Raw genomic sequence first — 26,441 nt, 5'->3', positions numbered from 1 at the left:
CCCTCACACACTAAATTTATTATTGAAGTGTTTGATTTCTTTCTTTGAGCTGTCCTTTGATTGTGCCTACTGCCCTGCATGCATGAACATTCAATATATGTGCCACACTATTTACCAGCTGAGCCACCAGGGAAGCCCAATAAATGTGCCAGTCTCTTGTCGATAGAGTTTTGATGAGAAATTCAGTAATTAGTAGGAGAGAGTGGCAAACCCAAAGCATTAGGGCTATAACATATCAGCGTAAAGATCTTTGTTGGGAAGAGGACAGAGAATTATGAGGAGAGGAAGAGTCTGTAAATGGATGAGGTAAATAGGAAACACCTGGTGTGCAAAGATCAGTGTCTGTGTTAATATTTTTGCAAGGATAATCACAATTTCAGTTATTTTGCAGCACTACAGATTTCTGTACTGGCTCCGACTGTTGAAATATGCACCTGGAAATCTTGAGGAAAGGTTTTGTCTTTTGTTGAGCTCATCTTAAATGTTGGCTGGAACTTAATTTTTATTAGGGGAGACTTTATAGCTATTATCTGGAATGATGAGTATATGCCTTGATGTTAACAAGGATTTCCCAGTGGAAATGTTTCAGTGTTACAAAATGGGAGATTCAAGATGCAGGAAATAAAGTCAGCATAGGAACTGGGCATCCATTTCTCCCTTCTGAATTTCTCATTCTTTTTTTTAAAACCTCTGCAGAATATGTAAAATTCTTTGGATCTGAGCTCATACACAAGCTGGGAGAAGAATCTCACAAAAGATGGAATCCTAACCATTTAATGCTATATACAATGTGATGTTGTATATTTAGAGGGCAAATGTGGAGTCACTGAGCCTCTCTCAGAAAATGAGAATATGGAAATAGAAAAATCAACAAAAGCATATGTTGGTTCTTTGAAAAGATCAACAAAATTGACAAAACTTTAGCTGTTTAGCTAACAAGAACCAGAGTGAAGATTCAAATTACTGTACTAAAATCAGGAATGAAAGAGAAGATGTTAATATTGAACTTTCAGAAATAAAAAAAGATTATAAGGAAATACTATGATTAATCAACTTTTCTAGGTGAAATGAAGAAATTCCTGAAAAACACAAAATTCTAAAACTGACTCAAGAAGAAATAGAAAATGTAAATAGAATTAGAACAAGTAAACAGATTGACTTAGCGATTTAAAAACTTTTCACAAAGGAAAGCCCAGGCCCAGATGACTTACTTCTGAATTCTACTAACCATCTAAAGAAGAATTAATGCCGATTCTTCACAAGCTCATCCAAAAAATTAGAAAAGGAGGAAATAAGCCCCAGCTCATTCCATGAGATCAATGTAATCCTGTTAACAGAGCTAGACAAAGACATCATGAAAAAGAAAATGATGGACCTACACCCCTATGAACATAGATGCTATAATCCTCAACAAAACACTAACAAAATAAGTCCAGCAATGTATTTAAAAAAAAAAAATTACTTCCAGATGCCTGACTCTCAGGAACTATATGAAATTAAAAAAAAAAAAAAACATCTTTTGTTTTACACCCCTAGATTTGGGGAAAATTTGTTACATGGCAACTGATAACCATTGTACATATTGGTACATGAGGTGCTGCCATTACAAAAACCAAATGTGCGATTGGAAGGGAGCTAGACCCTGTGGGGTCCTTCCAAAGGCCTTTCTGTGTTCCTTGCTTCTTGTTTGTAAGAAAAAGGTTTTCATTTTTCTAGACCTTCCCTGAGTTCCAAAGGGTAGACAAACAGTAATTAGGAGAATGAGGGAATGCAGAAAGAAACAATGGTGCAGGGAGAGGGCCTGGGCCAGGTTCCTCTTCTGGGTCTGTACATAGCAGTCTGATGCAAAATCTCTGTTCTTCTGCAGGAACTAAGGCCCCCCCTCCAGGTGGAGGATGGTAATTTCAGGCTGAGCACAGCCTATGGATCCCAGATTGCTTGGAACCAGAAGGCTGTTGATTGAGATTTCTGGAATGCCACCCTGTTACTTCAGTTCAGTTCAGTTCAGTAGCTCAGTAATGTCCAACTCTTTGTGACCGCATGAATCGCAGCATGCCAGGCCTCCCTGTCCATCACCATCTCCCGGAGTTCACTCAGACTCATGTCCATCGAGTCCGTGATGCCATCCAGCCATCTCATCCTCTGCCGTCCCCTTCTTCTCCTGCCCCCAATCCCTCTCAGCGTCAAAGTCTTTTCCAATGAGTCAACTCTTCGCATGAGGTGGCCAAAGTACTGGAGTTTCAGCTTTAGCATCATTCTTTCCAAAGAAATCCCAGGGTTGATCTTCAGAATGGACTGGTTGGATCTCCTTGCAGTCCAAGGGACTCTCAAGAGTGGGGTTACACACCACAATTGGCTTATAAATTCTCCTTGCATGGCCCTTGCATCAACCTTTCTCTGCTCCAAACTCCGACAACATTGACATTTCAGTTTGTTTTTGGGTCAGGCACAGGAACCTGGGATTAACAACAGGATTAACTTTGGAATCAGAAAGTGGGAGAAACATGAAAGAACTTTTAGGAAAATGTGCTAATGAAAGCTCAGGAGTTCTGACTAAGGGTTAACGAAGCCCACTGATCCCAGAGGAGGCTACCAGAGAGAATGTGAAGGGAAGGAAGAAAATGGCATTGGAAAAGGGAGGAAGAGGTACACAAAGGTAAAAAGGTCAGCAACATTAAACTGTGGGATTGTGGAAAACAAAATATGTGCCCAGTGACCTGGCTGAGATGGGGAAGGAAATTTCCAGGCCGAGTGCTGAAGGAGCCTCCTGGTTTCTTCTTCCTGCTTATATTTAAATGCAAGAGGAAAGAGACAAAATCAAGAAGTATTGTTTGAAAAACAAAAAAGGAAAGACTCTGGAGGACTGACAGGTTTTGAAAGTTCTCAGCTTCTTCTTTTTTTCTCAGCTTCTTTTAATGGCCAAGAATAAAGCTTAAAACTGGCTTTGAGGCAGCATCAGTTCTATTGCAGCAATCCATAATTTGTTACACAACAATAGATAGTGTATATACTTCCCATCACACTCATAGTAAGTCTCTAATTTTTTACCAAGGCCTTTAAAATTCCCCTTCACTTACCAGCACCCATAGCACTCTCCTCCCACCTCATGGGCTCGAGCCAAGCTGAATTTCTCTCTCAGTCTTTCTTTAACACTCCAAGCACTCTTCAATCTAAGTGTCTTTCTATTCTCTCGATTTCAAATGATTTCCCCCAACATGTTCATGGATGACTCTTTCTTGTAAGTCATACCTTCCCTTTGTATTTAGATCAATACAGTTGATTGATCAATATAGTAGATCAATACAACTTAATTTCTATCAATTAAGTTGAAGAGTCAGAGTTTCTTTAAGCAGGCCACATTTCAGCTGTGGTCTGAAAGACAAGATACTAATAGTATCATTTAGTAGCTGGTATTATTTTTCATTTATTGATTTGTGTATATTTTAATTGTCTCTACACATCATCAAAAATGTCAGTTCCACGAGAGACCATGTCTATCTTATTTATCACTATACTCTCAATGGGGCTTTCTTAGAACCGGGCCCAGCACAGAGCAGGAAACCAATAGATGTGTGCTGAATGAACAATGAATGAATGAGTGAATGAATGGATGCCTAGTTTAGGTGACTGGGGCTAGGTGTCACAGCTGGCAAGGTTGAAACTGGTAACTCAACACTCATGCCTTTAACCGCTTACTTCAATTATCTGAACAATTCCAATGAAATTGATGTCGTTAATAATTTCAGATCTCTCTATTGACATGACCTTTCTTAAGTATATAAACAGAAACACACAATATACCCAGAACAAAAGATATTTTAAAAATTAGTTCAAGAAGCTTTTATTTTATTATTATTATGTGTTCAAAGTCTGCAAAATGTATTCATTTCATTTTGTTTTTTCTTTCTATATATTTTCCATAGAATTTTCCTTTCTTCTACCAGACTCAGGTAAGTCAGGATTTAGGATTTCATCATTTCTCCCTTTCTTCTTCTTCAATTTCACAGAAAAAAATATGCAATCACCAGGAAAGCCCACCACAGGGAATAATGAACATGAGGGGCCATATGGAGATGAGTGGAAGGCGTTAGAGTCACTGCATCTCTTGTTTGGAGGGTAAAATCACTCTGGCAAGTGCAGGCATGACACAAATTCATTGTCACATGGCAGTGAGTGTTCTGCCTGGGAGATTATTTTGTTAACTCCATCTGCCTGGCATCACCAGAAGCTCCAAAAGCATGCTGGAACATTGAGACAATCTCAGTTTGGGGGAAGAACCCAAGCTCTTTCATTACTGGGTTCCTCTGGGGCTGATAGGGATCCTTTCTAACTGAGAGGTCTGTTTTGATCTCACTAGGACTGAAGTCCATCACTCTGTGTGGGCTGGCCCTGTTGGCTCACTCAGCAGCCCTCAAGTATTTTAGCTTCATATTGAAAGTTTTTCGTAAGCCAAGGAGGCAGGAGAAATACACAGCAAACAGCTTTGAAAACTGTGGACAAATTTGGTCTCATTTATAGTGTTCTAACCAGTAAATCTTATTCCTCCCCCATAATAATCCTTCAATACACACACACAGTCTCACCACACACCTTGACACATACACACATATATACCACATATATACATATATACCCTATCTGCCTGCTAAGTCACCCGTGTCTGACTCTTCAAGACCTCATGGACTATAGCCCACTAGACTCCTCTATCCATGGGATTCTCCAGGCAAGATTACTGGAATGGGTTGCTATGCCCTCCTGCACGGGATCTTCTCAACAGGGATAGAAACTGCTTCTCTTATGTCTTCTGCATTGGCAGGCGGGTTCTTTACCACTAGTGCCACCTGGGAAATACATATATACACACACATATATACATAAACACATACACACAAGCACAGTCACTACCCCTTTAAAATCAGCATAAAATTCGACTTTAAAATTACCATAAAAACACAAAAGCTGTGGTTTCGGTATGTGTATTTTCCAGGCTACTTTAATTAAGATTTTTTGTATTTGTTCTCATTTGAAATTTCTTTCAAGTCATGTGGAAGTTAGGCGGGAAGGCTGCTGCTGCTAAGTCGCTTCAGTCGTGTGCAACTCTGTGCGACCCCATAGACAGCAGCCCACCAGGCTCCCCCGTCCCTGGGATTCTCCAGGCAAGAACACTGGAGTGGGTTGCCATTTCCTTCTCCAATGCATGAAAGTGAAAAGTGAAAGTGAAGTCACTCAGTCGTGTCCGACTCTTCGTGACCGCATGGACTGCAGCCTACCAGGCTCCTCCGACCATGGGATTTTCCAGGCAAGAGTACTGGAGTGGGGTGCCATTGCCTTCGCAAAAATACTTCCCCAAGACTTAGTCTTTGCATAATGCTCATCCAAACAAACCAGAGAAAATTGATAGTTATGGTGGGAGGTGGCAAAGTAGTGTCTACATATGGAAATATTTGAATCAATTTCTAATACCTCCTAGGCTTTCTGTGTGGAGCTATATTTTAATATGGGATTTGGCATCAAATCCTCTCTGGAATAAACTGAGGGAGGGGATGGAGAGTGAGAATTTGTTTCATGGATATTACTTTATGGTATCTATTGAAAAAATGATTTGACACATAGGAAAGGGTAGGGGTCATCTGGGGACACTGAGGCAGGGTGTCCTTGGTCTGCTTGAAAGGCATAGGACCCAGACCAGCCATCAGAAGACCCTCATCAGGTTGATCAGGCACATTTCCTAGGGAACTTTAGGCTTACCTGATCCCATAGTCTAAGAAGCCTCTATAACTATCAATTCATCCCCAGGTAAGTAGCCTCACATTGGGATTTTCAAAGCCCGCAAGCCCACAGTCTGTACAAACAAATGTTTTTGTGTCCTTTCTGCCTCTCAACCATCAAAAATTATGAAAATGCTATTACCTGGTACTGTTTATGGAATGTTTGTAGACTGAACAAAGGTTGTGTCATGGGATGGACAACTCACTGGCCTAGGAATTAGAGGGTAGGTATTCTGGTCCTCTACTATTACCTGTGTCAACTCGGGGGAACCCTGAACCTCTCTGAGACTCAGTCTCTCCATTTTTTAAACGGAGATAGTGGTAATATCTGCTCTCCCAATTGGTCAGGTCAGGATCAAAGGACTTAAATGTGTGGAACAGTCCTAAGATGTGTGTCCCAGAGGGAAGGCATGAGCAATATTTATGTCAAGGGATGCATGGAGTTAATTTATTACAGGTTACAGATTATTTTGGGCTTCCCAGGTGGTGTCGTGGTAAAGAATCTTCCTAATAATGCAGGAGGCACAGATGTGGGTTCAATCCCTGGGTCAGGAAGATCCCTTGGAGAAGGAAATGGCAGCCCACACCAGTATTCTTGCCTGGGAAATTCCATGGACGCAGGAGCCTGGTGGGCTAGAGCCCATGGGATTACCAAGAGTCGGGCACAGCTGAGCGACTGAGCGTGCACATGGAGAGTTCATTTCAGGGGGCTGCATGGAGCCCGGCTGGAGAAATCGTTAATGCTCTCCCCCACCCGCCTCAAGCATGTTGTTGTGTGTATGTTAGCCATTCTCAACTAGAGGTGATTTTGCCACCCACGTGGCATTTGGCAATGTCTGGAGACAGTTTTGATAGTCACGGTTGTTAGAGAGAGAGCAGACGTGCAACTGGTATCCAGCAGCAGAAACCAGATACCTCTAAACATCCAGAAAGGCACAGGTCAGCCCCTCACAACAAATTGCAGGACCCAAATATCAATAGGGCTGAGATGGAGAACCCCTGGTGTGTGCATATGCCTTAGAGCTAGAGAGCAGTTGTAGGATGACTTGAGAGGCTCCAGTCCTCTGAGACACACCGTGAAATCTTCTCCTGGAGAGCTCAGCCAGGAGGTGGGTGTGGCTTAGTCACTAAGTCATGTTCGACTCTTGTGACCCCACAGACTGTAACCAACCAGGCTCCTCTGTCCATGGGATTTCCCACTGGAGTGGGTAGCCATTTCTTTCTCCAGGAGATCTTCTTGACCCAGGGATCAAACCCAGGGCTCCTGCATTGCAGGCAGTCTCCCTGCATTTCTGCATTTCAGGTGGATTCCTTACTAACTGAGCCACAAGGGAAGCCCTGGAGAGCTGAGCCAGGTAGAGGGTATGAAATCCCATGCAGTAATTATGCGGGGGTGGTGGGGTAGGAGAAGCTCCTGAAGTATCTTAGCAGTAGCTGTCAATGTGTGGTCCTCAGACGAGCAACATCAGCACCGCCCCAGGGAGCTTGTTAGACATGCAAAGACTAGGCCCTCACTCTGGACATGCTGCTGGTGCCTGGCAATCTGCATTTTTAACAAGCCTTCCTGGTGATTCAAACCCAGACTGTAGATTGAGAACCCCTCACTGAATAATATCACGACTCAGATCTTGCCACGTGGCACCCGGAAAGAGTTAACTTGGGCCAGCTGTGGGGACTCCTGACCATCTTTTTAACCCAGGAATCTCCTTGCTAGCAGCTCTACGCTTCAAAGAGCTGAGGCAACCTCTAGCTGCAGAAAGCAAGTGTCGTTATGACTTAGACCTCCTATTATAAGACGCCTCGCTGAGAACCACCTGGGGGAGGAATGCCCCAGATGGCACACACTCACTTGTGATGAGATGTTTGGGTGACAAGGTTTTTCTTAGTAGAGGACAGGAGTAGCTTAATGCTTCCCTGGGAGGGGCAGGCTCCCAGGTTCATGGTCTTGCCACAAGGTATGGCCCGATGTGGAGCACTACTCTTTCCGGTTGGTCCTCTGAGGATGCGGTTGAGGCATAAGTGGGGGTGGGTAGCCAACGAAGTTTCCAGAACTTGTGGTTTTTCCTTCAAGAGAGACTCCTCAGTTTCTAGACTTTTACTAATGGGACAGGTTCAAGCCCCAGTGGGAAGAGATACAGTAAATTCCTTTTGTCTACAGATCTCGTGTCTGGGCCCATCTCTCACATGATCTCTGACCATGTGGCCCTGGGAAAGTTGATTAACCTTCTTAAAACCACACTGCTTCATAAGTAACTTTGTAGGAATAATACACTTTCATTACTTCGTGACAATACTCATTCATTTAATAAACACGTGTTCCGTACATACTAAGTGGCATGGAAACTTGTAAGTGGGAACTGAAGATGCATGATGCCAAATCAACTGGAAACACACATGTCCACTCAATGTTTACAACATAAAGTAATAAATGCTGCATGAAGCCTGATGGGAGCCCAGAAGAGGAGGTGTGGAGGGCATCTATCGATCTCCAGGCCCCCTTGTTCTGACAGCAGCACCCAATTCAGTGTTGGGTAGCTAGGCTTCTCCCTTGGGACCCAGTGTTGCAGAACATGCCCATCAAGCAGTGTAGCTTTCTCCCGGCTGAGGGCTGGCCCGGGAGCCCTGCTTGTTCAATCAGTCATGTCATCCCTGGAAGTACATTTCTGAGCTAAGGAAGCAAAGGCTGAAAAACACTTGAGTCTCATTTTTCCTCACAGGGGAAGTATGAAAAGACCATCTGTTTCTCTTTCTTGGATTCCAGCACTGCTTTCTGAGAAAGTATTGTTCAGCTCATCCTTCAGTTCTACGAGGACCCGACACACAGTCAATAGATGTTTTCTTCCTGACCCAGAGTTGCTTCTGTTTCTCACAACCAGGGGACTCTAATTCATACAGGGACTGTGAGTGTTCAATGTGCAAAGGTAGGTCCACCGGGAAGCTCTCTGAGCTTGGGCATCCGGACACTTGCCTGCAAAGATGCCTTCCAAGGCACCCAAATGGATCCTGATAACATATTCAGATGGTCAGAGGTTTTCATTGCAAAAGAAGATTTTAATAGCAGTTGGTAATGAGCAATACTCCTTTCAACCCTGGCTTTCTCTTATCACATTTCCTCTTGTCTTAGGTGAAAATGGAGTGACATTTTGAGAGCTCAGTTTAGGGAAAGCCAAGAAGAGAATACATTTAGTTTGAGTTTAATGGAATAATTAGCAGATTTTCAGTCATTTTCAGATATAATGAAGTATTTCTAGTCTTTCCAGTTTAGGAAAACCACAGGTTTTAGGTATCCTAAAGTCATCTATAATAAAAAAAGATTTTTTTTTGATCAACCATGTTAGAAGAATGACTAAATTATATTGCTATTTCTCTATTGAAAGATTATATTATAAATAATATTATAAAACTGTTGTTACATAAAGAGGTGATGAAAGACTATGCAGCCCAATGAATAGGGGGAAACTAATACAAAGACATATCAGATAATTAATTGCTTAAAGAATTCATTGATTTTTGTAATGTATTAGTTTTCAAAACTTGCATTTGTTGTAGTTTTTCTCATTCTAAAGAAATATTCATGTTTACATCTAATTTTATATTATTTTCTTAAAGAAGGTCTTCCAAATTGAATTAGGATCGGGCCCACAAAACACAATCCAGCCCTGAAGATAAGAGTACATGTGGGAGACTTCCGTGGTGGTCCAGTGGTTAAGAATCCTCCTGCCAATGCAGGGGTCCCTGGTCCAGAAAGATTCCATGTGCCGCGGGGCAACTAAGCCCATGTACCACAGCTCCTGAAACTTGCAGACCTAGCACCCCGTGCTCCACAACAAGAGAAGCCACCACAATGAAAAGCCCAGGCATTGCAACTAGTGAGTAGTCCCCATTCACCGCAACTAGAGAAAAGCCTAGATAAAACAAAACTAGAGAAAAACCTGCAGCAACAGAGACCTAGTACAGCCAAAAAATAAAACAAAAAGTTTTTTAAAGATTGCATATGGGATGGCCCTTTGGAAGCTGTGACACACTGTGTCAATGTAAAGGGTAACACTTACCCAGCAAACATTTTACTGACAGCTACCTTTTTATGCCAGGCATTGGATAGCACTGATGATACAAAGTCACAGGCCTGGCGGGTGCATGGCACAGGAGCAGCCAAGAGGAGCTACCCCACATCCAAGGTCAGGAGCAGCTGCAGACAGGAGTTACCCCACTTCAAAGGTCAGGAGTGGTGGCCAAGAGGAGATACCCCACGTCCAAGGTAAGAGAAACCCAAGTAAGACGGGAGGCACTGAGAGAGGGCATCAGAGGGCAGATAGACTGAAACCACAATCACAGACAACTAGCCAATCTGATCATATGGACCACATAGCCTTTTCTAACTCAGTGAAACTAAGCCATGCTGTGTGGGGCCACCCAAGACGGACGGGTCATGGTGGAGAGGTCTGACAGAATGTGGTCCGCTGGAGAAGGGAATGGCAAACCACTTCAGTATTCTTGCCTTGAGAACCTCATGAACAGTATGAAAGGCAAAAAGATAGGACACTGAAAGATGAACTCCCCAGGTTGGTAGGTGCCCAATATGCTATTGGAGATCAGTGGAAAAAAACTCCAGAAAGAAGGAAGGGATGGAGCCAAAGCAAAAACAACACACAGTTGTGGATGGGACTGGTGATAGAAGCAAGGTCTGATGCTGTAAAGAGCAATATTGCATAGGAACCTGGAATGTTAGGTCCATGAATCTAGGCAAATTGGAAGTGGTCAACAGGAGATGGCAGGAATGAACGTCAACATTCTAGGAATCAGTAAACTAAAATGGACTGGAATGGGTGAATTTAACTCAGATGACCATTATATCTACTACTGTGGGCAGAAATCCCTCAGAAGAAATGGAGTAGCCATCATAGTCAACAAAAGAGTCCGAAATGCAGTACTTGGATGCAATCTCAAAAATGACAGAATGATTTCTGTTCGTTTCCAAGGCAAACCATTCAGTATCACGGTAATTCAAGTCTATGCCCTGACCAGTAATGCTGAAGAAGCTGAAGTTGAATGGTTCTATGAAGACCTACAAGACCTTCTAGAATTAACACCCAAAAAAGATGTCCTTTTCATTATAGGGGACTGGAATGCAAAAGTAGGAAGTCAAGAAACATCTGGAGTAACAGGCAAATTTGGCCTTGGAATATGGAATGAAGCAGGACAAAGGCTAATAGAGTTTTGCCAAGAGAACGCACTGGTCATAGCAAACACCCTCTTCCAACAACACAAGAGAAGACTCTACACATGGACATCACCAGATGGCCAACACCAAAATCAGATTGATTATATTCTTTGCAGCCAAAGATGGAAAAGCTCTATACAGTCAGCAAAAACAAGACTGGGAGCTGACTGTGACTCAGATCATGAATTCCTTATTGCCAAATTCAGGCTTAAATTGAAGAAAGTGGGGAAAACCACTAGACATTCAGGTATGACCTCAATCAAATCCCTTATGATTATACAGTGGAATTGAGAAATTGATTTAACAGACTAGATCTGATAGGCAGAGTGCCTGATGAACTATGGATGGAGGTTCGTGACATTGTATAGGAAGCGGGATCAAGACCATCCCCATGGAAAAGAAATGCAAAAAAGCAAAATGGCTGTCTGAGGAGGTCTTACAAATAGCTGTGAAAAGAAGAGACGTGAAAGGCAAAGAAGAAAAGGAAAGATATAAGCCTTTGAATGCAGAGTTCCAAAAAATAGCAAGGAGAAATGAGAAAGCCGTCCTCAGTCAGTGACCATTGCAAAGAAATAGAGGAAAACAACAGAATGGGAAAGACTGGAGATCTCTTCAAGAAAATTAGAGATACCAAGGGAACATTTCATGCAAAGATGGGCTCAATAAAAGACAGAAATGGTAGGGACCTAACAGAAGCAGAAAATATTAAGAAGAGGTGGCAAGAATACACAGAAGAACTGTCCAAAAATAACTTCATGACCCAGATAATCATGATGGTGTGATCACTCACCTAGAGCCAGATATCCTGAAATGTGAAGTCAAGTGGGCTTTAGGAAGCATCACTAAGCTAGTGGAGGTGATGGAATTTCAGTTGAGCTATTTCAAATCCTGGAAGATGATGCTGTGAAAGTGCTGCACTCAATATGCCAGCAAATTTGGAAAACTCAGCAGTGGCCACAGGACTGGAAAAGGTCAGTTTTTATTCCAATCCCAAAGAAAGCCAATGCCAAAGAATGCTCAAAGTACCACACAATTGCACTCATCTCACACGCTAGTAAAGTAATGCTCAATATTCTCCAAGCCAGGCTTCAGCAATACGTGAACTGTGAACTTCCAGATGTTCAAGCTGGTTTTAGAAAAGGCAGAGGAACCAGAGATCAAATTGCCAACATCCACTGCATCATGGAAAAAGCAAGAGAGTTCCAGAAAAACATCTATTTCTGCTTTATTGACTACACCAAAGCCTTTGACTGTGTGGATCACAATAAACTGTGGAAAATTCTGAAAGAGATGGGAATACCAGACCACCTGACCTGCCTCTTGAAAAACCTCTATGCAGGTCAGGAAGCAACAGTTAGAACTGGACATGGAACAACAGACTGGTTCCAAATAGGAAAAGGAGTATGTCAAGACTGTATATTGTCACCCTGCTTATTTAACTTCTATGCAGAGTACATCATGAGAAATGCTGGGCTGGATGAAGCACAAGCTGGAATCAAGATTGCTAGGAGAAATATCAATAACCTCAGATATGCAGGTGACACCACCCTTATGGCAGAAAGTGAAGAAGAACTAAAGAGCCTCTTGATGAAAGTGAAAGAGGAGAGTGAAAAAGTTGGCGTAAAGCTCAACATTCAGAAAACTAAGATCATGGCATCCAGTCCCATCACTTCATGCCAAATAGATGGGGAAACAGTGGCTGACTTTATTTTTCTGGGCTCCAAAATCACTGCAGATGGTGATTGCAGCCATGAAATTAAAAGATGCTTCCTCCTTGGAAGGAAAGTTATGACCAACCTAGACAGCATATTAAATAGCAGAAACATTACTTTGCCAACGAATGTCCATGAAGTCAAGGCTATGGTTCTAGTAGTCATGTATGGATGTGAGAGTTGGACTATAAAGAAAGCTGAGTGCTGAAGAATTGATTCTCTTGAACTGTGGTGTTGGCAAAGACTCTTGAGAGTCCCTTGGACTGCAAGGAGATCCAACCAGTCCATCCTAAAGGAGATCAGTCCTGGGTGTTCATTGGAAGGACTGATGTTGAAGCTGAAACTCCAACAATTTGGCCACCTGATGCAAAGAGCTGACTCATTCCAAAAGACACTGATGCTGGGAAAGATTGAGGGCAGGAGAAGGGGATCACAGATGATGAAGTGGTAGGATGGCATCACCAACTCGATGGACATGAGTTTGGGTAAACTCGGAGGCCTAGTGTGCTGCGGTCCATGGGGTGGCAAAGAGTTGGACGTGACTGAGCAACTAAACTGAACTGATGATACAAAGTAGAAGAATCCAGAAATTCCCAAACCTGGCTAGCAGGCAGAAAACTGATAAGCTTTGAAAATATACAGATGTCTTGATCCAAAGGAGACTCACTGAAATCAACTATAGAGATGGAGCCTATGAATCTATATTTTAAACAAATTCCTCAGGGGATTTTATGCAGCTGAACCAGCCAGCATCGGTCCTCCAGCAATCAGAAAGCACTGGAATGAGACTGTCCTTGCTGCCTTCAAATTACTTTAATTCCAGTGCGAGAGACTGAAAACTAAGTGCGTAGTTGCAGTATTATGTGATAAAAGCTATATGAGAGATACAGGCATTTGAGAAACAGGGAATTCATCTACATCTACATCAGATAAGAAGGTTAAGGAAGCCTTCCTTAAGGAGGTGATGCTTACATTACACCTATTTCTGGTGAAATCAAAGAAAGGTAAGTCCCTTCTTTTCTCAATATAAGATTGTACTTTCACATCCTAAAGCTAAAATCTCTGACCTTGGCTGATTATTCCCTATTGTGCCAGCACCATGCAACACGGTAACTTTGTCACTGCCTATGTTTTTATAGATGAGGGGACAGGCTCAGAGAGGGTAAGCAGCCTGCCCAACCCTCACAGCTAAGTGGTGGACCAAAGCACCAGATCCCAGCAATCTGACTCCAAGTTCACACACTTCCCACCTTAGTACATGCCACCTTCCTTTAATCACATATATGACTTGGAAGGGCAGCAGCCTTCAGAACTTTGCTATTCAGAGTGGGATCCAAAGATGAGCAACCAGGTCACCAGGGAGCTTGTTAGAAATGCAAAACTCTAGATCTATTGAATCAGAATCTGCATTTTAAGAAAACCCAGGGGCACAAGGAATGAGAGGAACACTTCTGGGAAAGAGGAGACAGGTGAAGAAGGAAGTTTCCTTCCTACAGATGCAGGCCAATCTCATCCCAAGGAGGTCAGGACATATTGAAAATATTCTTTTCCAGAGGAGGGAATTCCCAAAGATATAAAATAGGACACTGTTCTCACTCAGATGTTCTGCTTCCCCCAACCACTTCATTTGGAACCTGCATTGTTCAATATGGCAGCAACTGGTCACATGTGCAACTGGGCCTTTGACATGTGGATTGCTCAAACTGAAATGTGACCCAGTGTAAAATGGGGCTTCCCAGGTGGCACAAGTGATAAAGAATCTGCCTGCCAATGCAGGAGATGAAAGAGGCTTAGATTTGATCCCTGGGTTGGAAAGATGCCCTGGAGTGGGAAGTAGCAACCACTTCAGTATTCTTGCCTGGAAAATTTCACAGACAGAGAAACCTGGCAGGCTACAGTCCATGGGGCCACAAAGAGTCAGACATGACTGAGTGACTGAGCGCACCAGGTAATTAATGCACACCAGGGTTTGCAGACTTAGTATGACAGAGAGCACTTTTTCATCGATAATTGTTTATATTGATTGCAGGTTGAATTGATAGTTTGGGGGATCTATTTGGTTCGCTAAAATGTATTATTACCATTAATTTTACTTATCTCTTCAATTTTTTTTAACATGGGTTCTAGATCATTGTAAATTACATTTGGAGCCTGGTGTGCTATAGTCCTTGGGGTCACAAAGATTCGGACATGACTGAGCGATTAAAGTATACCAGGACAGCAAGCATTTGGGGCTTGTATAACATTTCTGTTGCACAGCATGGATTTAATTCTTCAGCTTCTGCAGCAAAAGAAGACTGAAATTTCCTTACTTTTCTATTAGTGGTGAAAGGTGACAGCAGGTTCTTACTTTAAAGAAATTCAGGGGCTCCACATCTCCATTAAGATCAGGTTAGAGGCTAAGCAGCGTGTCTTCCACATGGGTTGAGCCAAGAGAGAATCCAAGCTTGCCTCTAGGTTTGACAAAATGGCAAATCTGGTATCTACTTGTGTAAGGACTTTGGATTTGGGGCTGGGAGATGGGTCAGTTTCTGGGGAGCAAGACAGGACAGCTGGAGAATGAAAGAGGACTCAGTGTTGTGGAGGCCTCCACAGCACAGGGGAAGGTAGATACATTTCCCATGCATTGGCCCCTTGAGGGTAACAATGCCATTTGACTTCTTGAGTCCTTCTTGGCACAGGACATGCTTAGCTGTCTCTTATCCTAAGTGGACAGAGAATACACAGATGGAATAAATATTAAGTTGTGTCTCTGGGGATTATCCACATAAAGGTTAACAGAAAAACAAAGAAAATGCAGAGCAAGGCATCTTTTCTATACAGTTACCTTTCAAGCACACATGCTGTAATTATATAGCAGGCAAACTGAAAGAGGAGAATGAGCTGGGTGCTTCCTGGAGACTAAGGCTGCAGTCCATATGGAGTTTTCCAGACCTTCCAAGGTTGGCTTCATGGTGAAGTAACTTTCAGCTGGTCCTACAAACTGCTGCTTTCAGCCGGGCTCAGCAGCTTAGTTCCTTGGTCCAAGAAGTGGAGAGAACCCTGAAGGCTGCATTTTGAAAACCAAAACAAAACCTTGCTAAATGTGTTCCAGCTTTTCCTGTCCCAACCCAGACAGCTGCTTCATGGAGCTCATGAATGTCAGTGCTATAGAACACTTCAAACAGGAAGGCAGTTTCCATGATTTCTAAGTGAGTGAGAAGGTGCACTCATCTTTGGAGGAGGGGTTGGAGGAGGACTTCAAAAACATTGACTATATAGAAGAAAATATGTGTTGTTTGTCATTAAGTGATGGTAGATGAGACTAGGACAAAATGTTGGTGTCAGTGGATGAAACCCAGGCATGGTCTTTATTTTATGGGTTGGATATTAATTATACCCAAGCTCTTTGTTAAAATAAGTAAGGAGTGAGGGAGATCCCAGGCTTTGGGGAAAGAAACAGAAATAAAGCTGTGACAAGGTCCAGGCCCATTAGGTGACATAACTTGGCAATGTAACCTAGTGCTGGAGGGTAGGAAACAAAATCCTTTAAGAGAACTTGGAGGCGGCTTTTAAAAGATTTTGCATTGTTTGTTAGAATGCAATAATGTCTTATAGGGAGGAGATAGGTAGGAATAATAATAGCCTTTGTGGGAACATCATCTATGCCAGACTATGCCCCAGACACTCTCACTCATTCATTCTTGATTTTCATATCAAGTCTGCCAGGTAGGTGCAGATGAAAAGTTTGAAGCTAACAGAGATTGGTTCTTGAGTTTAAGGAAAAAAGCTGTCTCTGTAACATAAAAGTGCAAGGTGAAGCAGCAAGTGCTGCTGTAGAGAGCACAGCAAGTTATCTCTTCTAGATACATTTTAAGATTTAGCTTAGATCATTAATGAAGGTGGCTCCATGAAACACCAAATTTTCAGTGTAGACAAAACAGCCTTATACAGGAAGATGTCATTAAGGACTTTCATAGCTGAAGAGGAGAAGTCAATGCCTGGCTTCAAGGTTTCAGAGTCCTAATAACTACAATTAAAAGCCATACTTGTAAAATTTTGAAGTAATATTTATAAAATTTTATGCTATGAATCTCTTAGCAAATGTTCCTTGTCTAGACTTAAAGAAACCAGTGTATCATGGTTTTGACATACACTGAAGGCAATATATAAATATATGAATGCATATTTCAGCAAGGGGCTTCCCAAGTAGCACAGTGGTAAAGCATTCTCCTGCCAATGCAGGAGATGCAAGAGGCAAAGATTTGATCCCTGGGTCGAGAAGATCCCCTGGAGAAGGGAATAGCAACCCACTCTAGTATTCTTGCCTGGAAAATTCCATGGACAGAGGAACCTGGTAGGCTTCAGTCTCTGGAGTCACAGAGTCAGACACAACTGAGCACATACACATATGTTAGCAATGAGAAAACTAAGAAGGAAGTGTGTGTGTGTGTGTGTGTGTTTGTACACGTCTTTCAAGTAATTTAGAAATGTTAAATCAAAAATGGTAATTTCACAACTTTTGATAGAAAGAAGAGAGAGAGAGACAGGCTGACTCTTGCAGAAGCTAATGCAGCTGGTGACTTGAAGTTGAAGCCAATGTTCATTTACTGTTTGGAAAATCCTAGAGCCCTTAAGAATTATGCTAAATCTACTCTGTCTGTAATATATAAATGGAACAACAAAGCCTGGATGACAGCACATCTGTTGAGAACTTTTGCTCGGGAAAAAAAAAGATCCTTTCAAAATATTACTGCTCACTGACAATGCACCTGGTCAGCCAAGAGCTCTGATGGAGATGTACAATGAGATTAATGCTGTTTTCATGCCTGCCAACACAGCATCCATTCTGCTGCTCATGAATCAAGTAATTTCAACTTTCAAGTCTATTAGTTAAAAAATACATTTTATAAGACTACAGCTACCATAGCAAGTGATTCCTCTGGTGGTTTTCAGCAAAGTCAATTAAAAACCTTCTGGAAAGGATTCACTATTCTCAATGCTGTTAAGGACATTTGTGATTTATGTGTGTGTGCATGCTAAGTCGCTTCAGTTGTGTTCGACTCTTTGTGACTCCATGGACTGTAGCTGGCCAGACTCTTCTCGTCTATGGGATTCTTCAGGCAAGAACACTGGAGTGGGTTGTCATTTCCTTCTCCAGGGCATCTTCCCTGACCCAGGGATCAGACCCACATCTGCAGGATGGATTCTTTACCAGAGTGCCACTGAAGGTCTATGGAAAGAGGTAAAAATATAACACTAATAAGAATTTGAAAAAGTTGATTTCAACCCTCATGACTTTTTAGGGTTCAAGACTTCAGAGGAGGAAGTAACTGCAGACGTGGTGGAAATGCCAAGAGAACTAGGCTTTGAAGTGAAGCCTGAAGATGTGACTGAGTTGCTGCAAATTTCATAATAAAGCCTCAATGGATAAGGAGTTGCTTATTATGAATGAGCAAAGCAAGTGGTTTCTTGAGATAGAACCTATTCCTGGTGAAGATGTTTTTGTGAAGATTGTCAAAATTACAAGAGATTTAAGCTATTACCGAAGCTTAGTTGATAAAGCAGTGGCATGGTTTGAGAGGATTGATTCCAATTCTGAAAGAAGTCCTACTGTGGGTAAAATGCTTTCAAAGACCATTTCATGCCACAGAAAAATTGTTTGTGCAAGGAAGTGTCAATCAATGTGGCAAACTTCATTTCTGTTTCACTTTAAGAAATTTCCACAGCCACCTCAATCTTTATCAGTCACCACCCTGATCAGTCAGCAGCCATCAATGTCAAAGTAAGACCCTCCACCGAAAAAGAATATGACTCACTGAAGGTTCAAACGATGGTCAACATTTTTTAGCAATAAAGTATATTTAAATTAAGGTATGTATGTTGTTTTTTTAGACATAATGCTCTTGTACACTTAATAGACCACAGTATAGTGTAAACACACTGGGGCTCAATTTATTCTAATATTCACTTTATTACAGTGGTCTGGAACTGAATTCACAATATCTTGGAGGCTGGCCTGTACTTGGGGCCAAAATACAGACTTACTCAATAGGACAGATATAGGAATAAGTCCCCTTGTCCACAGTGGTAGCCTGTCAATCACCCTGATGAGCACCTTTGGAGTATACTTGTGTTTTGTGGGCAGAGGACACATGGGAACAGAGAGGGTCTCACCAGTGAGGGGCCAAATTAAAACTCTATGAAAATTAAAAAGGCTTCACATGGCTTGTGTCTGTTTAGTGTTTCAGGAATATTTGGCACCTCATGAATATTAGGTTTCTCTCGGTCCTTCCATCCTTTCAATATTCAACACTGAAGGGCTTGCTCTACTTAATAACATACTTATTTAGTACATCTTATGAATTCTGACTATGTCTTACAAGGTACTTGCTTACTCATTATCTATGCTTAATACATGTCATGACTTTCACATCTTCTATAGTAGAATAGGGTATTTTTGAATGATACTAGAAAGGCTCATCACAACCGTTTAATGCAAACTATTTCCATTGGGGTAGAGGCTCCCTCAGGTTAGATTTTGTCTGACTTGTTTATTGCTGTGTCTTTACTGTCTAGTGTACTATGAGTAGTCTTTAAATTGTTAAATGAGTGAATGAACATCGTAGAAATAGGGAAATACAGAGAGAATAATTAGGCTAAAGAAAGGAAAGAAACATGTGAGTCCAAAGCTTCCTCTGCTAAAAGCCATACATGGGTCCCAAGGTCACAGACACCTTCCTGTCCCATGTGTTAACCAGGTCTATGATTCTGCCAGAGCAGTGGCTCCTGAAGCATGACCCCCAGACCAGCAGCAGCAGCAGCAGCAGCATCTGGGCAGAAATTCAAACTGCTCCCCAGACCTCTCCCCCATCTACTGAATCAGAAACTCGGTTGGTGGGCCCATCAATCGGTATTTCCACCAGCCTTCCAGTTGATTGTCAAGTGTGCTCAGCTTTGAGAACCACTGTGCCGGAATATTGTGGTGTCATCATGTTTTATTTCAATGCACTTGCCTTGCAGGACACTGTGTTTCTCCTCTCTAGAAACAGAAGTCCAGTTTCATTTGTTTGTATAGGAAACCGTCCCTGGGTTTGCAGCCTCCTGGGTTGATGATGCTTCCTCACTGACAAATGCTAATGGGCAAGACCTGCCCAGGATGCTGAAGGTGAGGCACGACCCATATGCCAGCTCTTTCTAGAGTGAAAGTGCAAGCAGGGAGACAGGACAGAGTGTGGATAAGGAAGAATCAGGCTAAAGCCAGCCACGTGAGGGGTTTACCTCCAGGTTCATCAGAAGCTCAGGCATGCACTGTTTTTGTGAGCAGCACCCTCTTTCAGCTACCCAGTCTTTACTAGCAGACTTGGAGCCCCTGGGTGGAAATAGATGCAACTTGGGCCCAATAGGTGTCAGAGAAAGCAGGACTTAGAAGGGAATTCAGCATCACATGGCTAAAATAGCCAAGTACTGTGTTTGTCTTTGCATGAATATTTTTTTTTTAATTACAAATGTATTTTAAAATCTTGCTTTGCTTGTGTGTGCATACTCAGTCGCTCAGTCATGTCTGACTGCGATCCCATGGACTGGAGCCCACCAGGTTCCTCTGTCCGTGGAAGTTCCCAGGCAAGAATACTGGAGTGGGTTGCCATTTCCTACTCCAGGGGAGCTTCCTGACACAGGGATTGAACCCAGGTCTCTTGCATCTCCTGAACTGGCAGGTGGATTCTTTACCACTGTGCCACCTGGGAAGCTCCATGCTCTGCTTAGTTCTAACTATGTATTTATTGCATAAAATTTAAAAGACATAGAAAAGTATAAAGAAAAGATTGAATCATCCATTACCCTACTGCCTAAAGATGACAACTCAGTGTTTTAAAGTATTGCATTTGAGATAAAATAATTAATAATATTAATAGATGTTGTATATAATAACTTTTACAGAGTAGGAAATCTTGATTTTGCTTCCTTTGTAAATACTATATGCCTTACATAGTACACTATATGTTTTGATACTATACTATACATAATTCTTCATAAGCATCACTTTTTAAAGAAAATTTTAATTTTATATTGGCATATAGCCAACTAACAATGTTGTAATAGTTTCAGGTGGACAGCAAAGGGACTCAGCCATACATATATATGTATCCTTTCTCCCCTAAATTTCCCATCCAGGCTGCCACATAACACTGAGCAGATTTCCCTGTAAGCATCACTTTTAGTAGCTACACAGTTGGTAAAGAATCCACCTGCTAATGCAGGAGAGGTGAGAGATTCAGTTTCAATCCCTGGGTTGGGAAGCTCCCCTGGAGAAGGAAATGGCAACCCACTTCAGTATTCTTACCTGGGAAATCCCATGGACAGAGGAGCCTGGTGGGCTACAGTCCATGGGGCTGTGAAGAGTCAAACATGACTGAGTGCACATACACACATACAAGAAACAAAATATCCTGTTACATGTATTTTGTTTAGCAATCTGCCCATTATTAAAGATTTAAGTAGTTTTTAATGCTAATATTAAAAAGCAGAGACATTACCTTGACAACAGAGGTCTGTCTAATCAAAGCTATGGTTTTTCCAGAGGTCATGTATGGATGTGAGAGTTGGACTAGAAAGAAAGCTGAGCACTGAAGAATTGATGCTTTTGAACTGTGGTGTTGGAGAAGACTTTTGAGAGTCCCTTGGACTGCAAGTAGATCCAACCAGTCCATCCTAAAGGAAATCAGTCCTGAATGTTCATTGGAAGGACTGATGCTGAAGCTGAAACTCTAATACTTTGGCCACCTGATGCAAAGAACTGACTCATTTGAAAAGACCCTGATGCTGGGGAAGATTGAAGGTTGGAGGAGACAACAGAGGATGAGATGGATGGATGACATCACTGACTCAATGGATATGAGTTTGAGTAAGCTCCAGAAGTTGGTGATGGACAGGGAAGCCTGGTGTGCTGCAGTCCCTGGGATTGCAAAGTCAGACACTACTTAGTGACTGAACTGAACTGAACATCTTTGGGTCTTTCCTTGCATTTCTGTTTCTTTAGGATTGATTCTTAGAAGTGGAATTACTAGATCAAATGACATTGTGTAGGTATAGTGTGAGATGAAAGGGCTCATCTAGTTGGGCAATAACTGGCATTCAAGAGATCTGGGGTTCAACCCCAGACTGACAAACATTCTCTGTGTGGTCTTGAACAAGTCACTTTCTCTCTCTGGATGAGAGTTTTCTCTCATGTTAAATAAGAGAATGGGAATAAGTCCTTGCACCTTGGATGGAAGTATTATACCACTCAGCTAAAAATGTAAAGCATTACTTTTATATTAAAACAAACATCATATATATATATGTATATATATATATTCCACATCTTCTTTATTTGTAAAACTGACATTTAAATTTCAAGATAAAATTCAGAATTCCAAAAATTTCTTGCTTTTATTTGGCTAGTTAGATTTCTCCCACAGAACAGACCTCCCTTCGAGCATGTGTCAGGATCCTTGGCCAATAGAAGTATGTCAATGAGAAAGTTTAAGAAGAATTGGACTAAGTGATCTCATGTACTAGTTGTAGTCTGGATATTCTGTGCACACGTAGTTCCTGGTGTCTAAACTACGTATCCTTATCTTCCAGGTCTGATTTAGTCTTCATCCTGGGATTGGGGTATTTTCATACTTTTTTCTATTGACCAGCTCCATGTGGACTCAGGTTAAAAAAACTTTTGAAGATTCTTTAAAACCTGATCAGTCAGCCCTTAGCCTACAGCTGCTTAACACATCACACTGGTTCACAGAAGCTCGCCTTCAGGCTCTTATTCGTTTACACAAAAATATTTATTTTGGGGCACATAGTCCAACACTATGTGTCAGACAACATTATGGAAAGCCAAATCAAAGATGAATAAGATATAATATTTATCCCTGTCTTCTGGGAATTAATAATGTATTTCTCACAGAGTATCCCAGAAAATGCGCAATGTCAATAGGTACTGTTTTTTTTAAAGAGTATTCATATCAAATATGTTTGAGAAGTATTGAATTAAAGTTAAGCAGGTTCATTTACTGCAGGCCTTTTCAGAGACTTTAATATGCTAATATACAAAGTGTGCAGTGTTCCCAAAGTTATTTGTTTAGGAAACTCTTCATTTGTGGACTACCTCCAAGAACTAGAGACTCATGGCTCACCATTTGAGAAATGCTGACCTAGTAAAATCTAATCAGTACACTTACTCAAAAATTAAATTGTAGTTTTATAGATAGCAAAATACAGAGGGAACTGAAGACAGATTCTTTCTCTTGAAGAGCTTTCAATCTATTTAATTGGAAGGGTAGTCCTGAAACACACACAGAGAAATATCTACAAACAAACACATGAAAATCAATGTGAAAGCGTGGAGATGTGGAATCAGCAGAAAAATATGAAGGGAAAAGGATGAAATTAATCCTTTCAATTAATTAATCAAGGAACATTTCATGGAAGAAGTAGGGTTTGGAGAAAGAAATTCTCCCATGAAATAAAACTCCAAAATTTATTCTCTTAAGAAAACATCATGCTAAGTGAAATGTTGGACATGGAAGGACAAATGCTGTGTGAGCCCACATGTATATGTAGATTCTAAAAGAGTCAAAGTCATCAAATCAGATTGTATCAGGGTATGGGGTATGGGAGAAACTGAAAGATATTGGGCAAAGGGTACAAAGTTTCAGTTAGCTGGGATAAATATTTTCTGAAGATTTTATGTACAGCCTGTTAATTGTGATACTGGTGAATAATTGAAATTTTCCAAGAGAATAGATCTCAAATTCAATCTTCTGAATACACACAAGAGGATAACTATGTAGAGATGGTGGATGAATTATTTAGGTTGGCTGTGGAGATCCTTTCACAAAGTAAGCGCTTTCTCAGTTGCTAAGTTGTGTCTGACTCTTTGTGACCCCACAGACCAGCTCTCCAGGCTCCTCCATCCATGAGATTTTCTAGGCAAGAATACTGAAGTGGGTTGCCATTTTCTTCTCTAGGGTATCTTCCCAGCCAAGGGATTGAACCCTCGTCTCCTGCATCTCCTGCATCGGTAGGCTGGTTCTTTACTACTGAGTCATCTGGGAAACCTTCACAATGTTCGTTGTTGATATTTAGTCACTCAGTCATGTCCAACTCTGCAATCCCATGGACTGTAGCCTGCCAGGCTCCCCTGTCCGTGGGACTCTCCAGGCAAGAATACTGGAGTGGGCTGCCATTTCCTTTTCCATCACAATGTATGCTGCTGCTGCTAAGTCACTTCAGTCTTGTCCGACTCTGTGTGACCCCATAGACAGCAACCCACCAGGCTCCCCCGTCCCTGGGATTCTCCAGGCAAGAACACCGGAGTGGGTTGCCATTTCCTTCTCCAATGCATGAAAGTGAAAAGTGAAAGTGAAGTCACTCAGTTGTGCCCGACTCTTGGCGACCCAATGGACTGCAGCCCACCAGGCTCCTCCATCCATGGGGTTTTCCAGGCAAGAGTACTGGAGTGGGGTGCCATTGCCTTCTCCAATCACAATGTACACATAACCACAAAAACATCAAGTGGTACAATTTAAATGTATACAATTTATTTCTCTATGTCAGATATATTTAAATAAAATGATTTTTAAAAGAAAATAATGCATCTTCATTAAAGAAACAATTTTTTTAGTTACAGAAAACTAAAATAACCCTCAAACCCAAACACATACATATGTATGTGTTTATACATATATATTTTTTCTCTTTTTATGAGGGACTATTTTCTACTAGAATTTTTTTTCAGTGTCTACAATCAATTTTATTTTAATATAATCTATACACATACCCAGAGAAGGCAATGGCACCCCACTCCAGTAATTTTGCCTGGAAAATCCCATGGGCAGAGAAGCCTGGTAGGCTGCAGTCCATGGGGTCACTAAGAGTCAGACATGACTGAGTGACTTCACTTTCTCTTTTCACTTTCATGCATTGGAGAAGGAAATGGCAACCCACTCCAGTTTCTTGCCTGGAGAATCCCAGGGACGGGGGAGCCTGGTGGGCTGCTGTCTATGGGGTCGCACAGAGTCGGACATGACTGAAGCGACTTAGCAGCAGCATACACATACCATTTAGAAAATACCCAGAAAATTTATGTACAAGAGTTGTTACTATTGCATTTGGATAAAGCTAGCAAGTTCTTGCTACTAGCATAGCCCAGGAAATACCACCAAGAAAACCTAATACATTAGAATAGATATTGTGGCATTTGGCCCACAGTTTGATAGTCCTCAGGGTTAATCTGAAGTTGTCAATGTTTGGTACTAGATATAAAATTTCACTGGATACCCTGCAACCGTTAAGACTTATTATGCATCATACATCTAGATTTTTAAGCAGACTGTCATCTGTTAAGTCCAAGTCTTCTAGAATAGTCTGCAGTGCTAATCTTGCAAACAAAATATCAATCTCTATCCCATCAAAACACAGTTTGATAACTGGTACAAATGCCTCTTCAACAGCTCTTAAATCTTTTACTTCTTCCTATAATTTCAACTTATCATAGAATGAGGAGAAAAAAGTCACTTTGATCAACAAGTCTTGGTGCATCAATATCGGCACCTTTTGTATATACTCCTAATCTATAAGATACACATGTGTAATTTTTCCCACCAACATTTTCAATTACAGATCATGGAAGATTCTTGCTTTCACTGATTTCTCATATCCACTCTTTCACCAGGTTATTTAATTTTCCCCAAATTAAAATCCTGTGCTGCAGCTCCTCTTCCTCTTCAAAAACCCCAAAGGGCTTCAGAGTCTCAACTAGCTTCTGTGTAAGTAGGCAGTCAGTCTCCTTGGGCCCTGCTAAGTCAGTCCTGAATATTCATTGGAAGGACTGATGCTGAAGCTGAAACTCCAATACTTTGGCCACCTGATGCAAAGAACTGACTCATTGGAAAAGATCCTGATGCTTGGAAAGATTGAAGGCGGGAGGAGAAGGGGATGACAGAGGATGAGGTGGTTGGATGGCATCACCGACACGATGGGCATGAGTTTGAGTAAGCTCCAGGAGTTGGTGATGGACAGGGAAGCCTGGTGTGCTGCAATCCACGAGGTCGCAAAGAGTTGGACAGGACTGAGCGACTGAAATGACTGAAGCTGATGGGAGAAGTAATGCCTCAGTGCGACTGTGCTTGCTGGGATCCCTGTGTTATAACTGGAAACGGCATCATCTCCTGAGCTGGTACCACCCAGTCTCTTCCTCACCCCCCACCCGCCTCCTGCAACCGTTGTAGCTGCTGCCCTGGGCATGATCCACTAAGGCGAGAGGAGGGGTGGGTGCTGCCTTAGCCCTGGGTCCTATCCCACTCCCACACCCGCTCCCGCCTCTTTAAGCGCTTCTCCCCCTTCCCCTTCCTCCTCTCTACTAGTATTTTTAATATGCATCAGTTTTGGAGGAATTATTTATAAGTATAAATAAATAGTTTTTGTTTTCTTGCTAAGGTAAGGAAAAATTTGTGCCTCGAAGCCATGCATTGTTTAGAGCACACCCTTCCAAGTTATTCTGCTCTAACCTTTCATTGTCTTTGAGCTATTTTACAATTCTGAAAATTGCAAATAACTGTATGGCATTATCTTTGTGGGAGAGATTCTTTGGAGTAGGACTAATGAGTCAAAAAGTATGGAAAGATTTCAGGCTCCTGATCCATTGGTCAGGTTGCCTTACAGAACAGTGAATGAGATTCTCTTTCCTTGACAAAGGGTCAGACAGTTTCAGCTGGT

At 41.8% G+C, this 26,441-nt stretch overlaps 1 pseudogene; it reads right to left on the bottom strand.

Moving 5' to 3' along the window:
• Positions 1-22,124: 22,124 nt before the first annotated feature.
• Positions 22,125-25,888, bottom strand: LOC128049511 (poly(A) polymerase type 3-like; annotated as a pseudogene).
• Positions 25,889-26,441: the final 553 nt, after the last annotated feature.

The sequence above is a fragment of the Budorcas taxicolor genome, chromosome 6 (assembly GCF_023091745.1).
Source record: "Budorcas taxicolor isolate Tak-1 chromosome 6, Takin1.1, whole genome shotgun sequence".
NCBI classification, from domain to species: domain Eukaryota; kingdom Metazoa; phylum Chordata; class Mammalia; order Artiodactyla; family Bovidae; genus Budorcas; species Budorcas taxicolor.
This window is presented reverse-complemented; position numbering and strand designations above follow the sequence as displayed.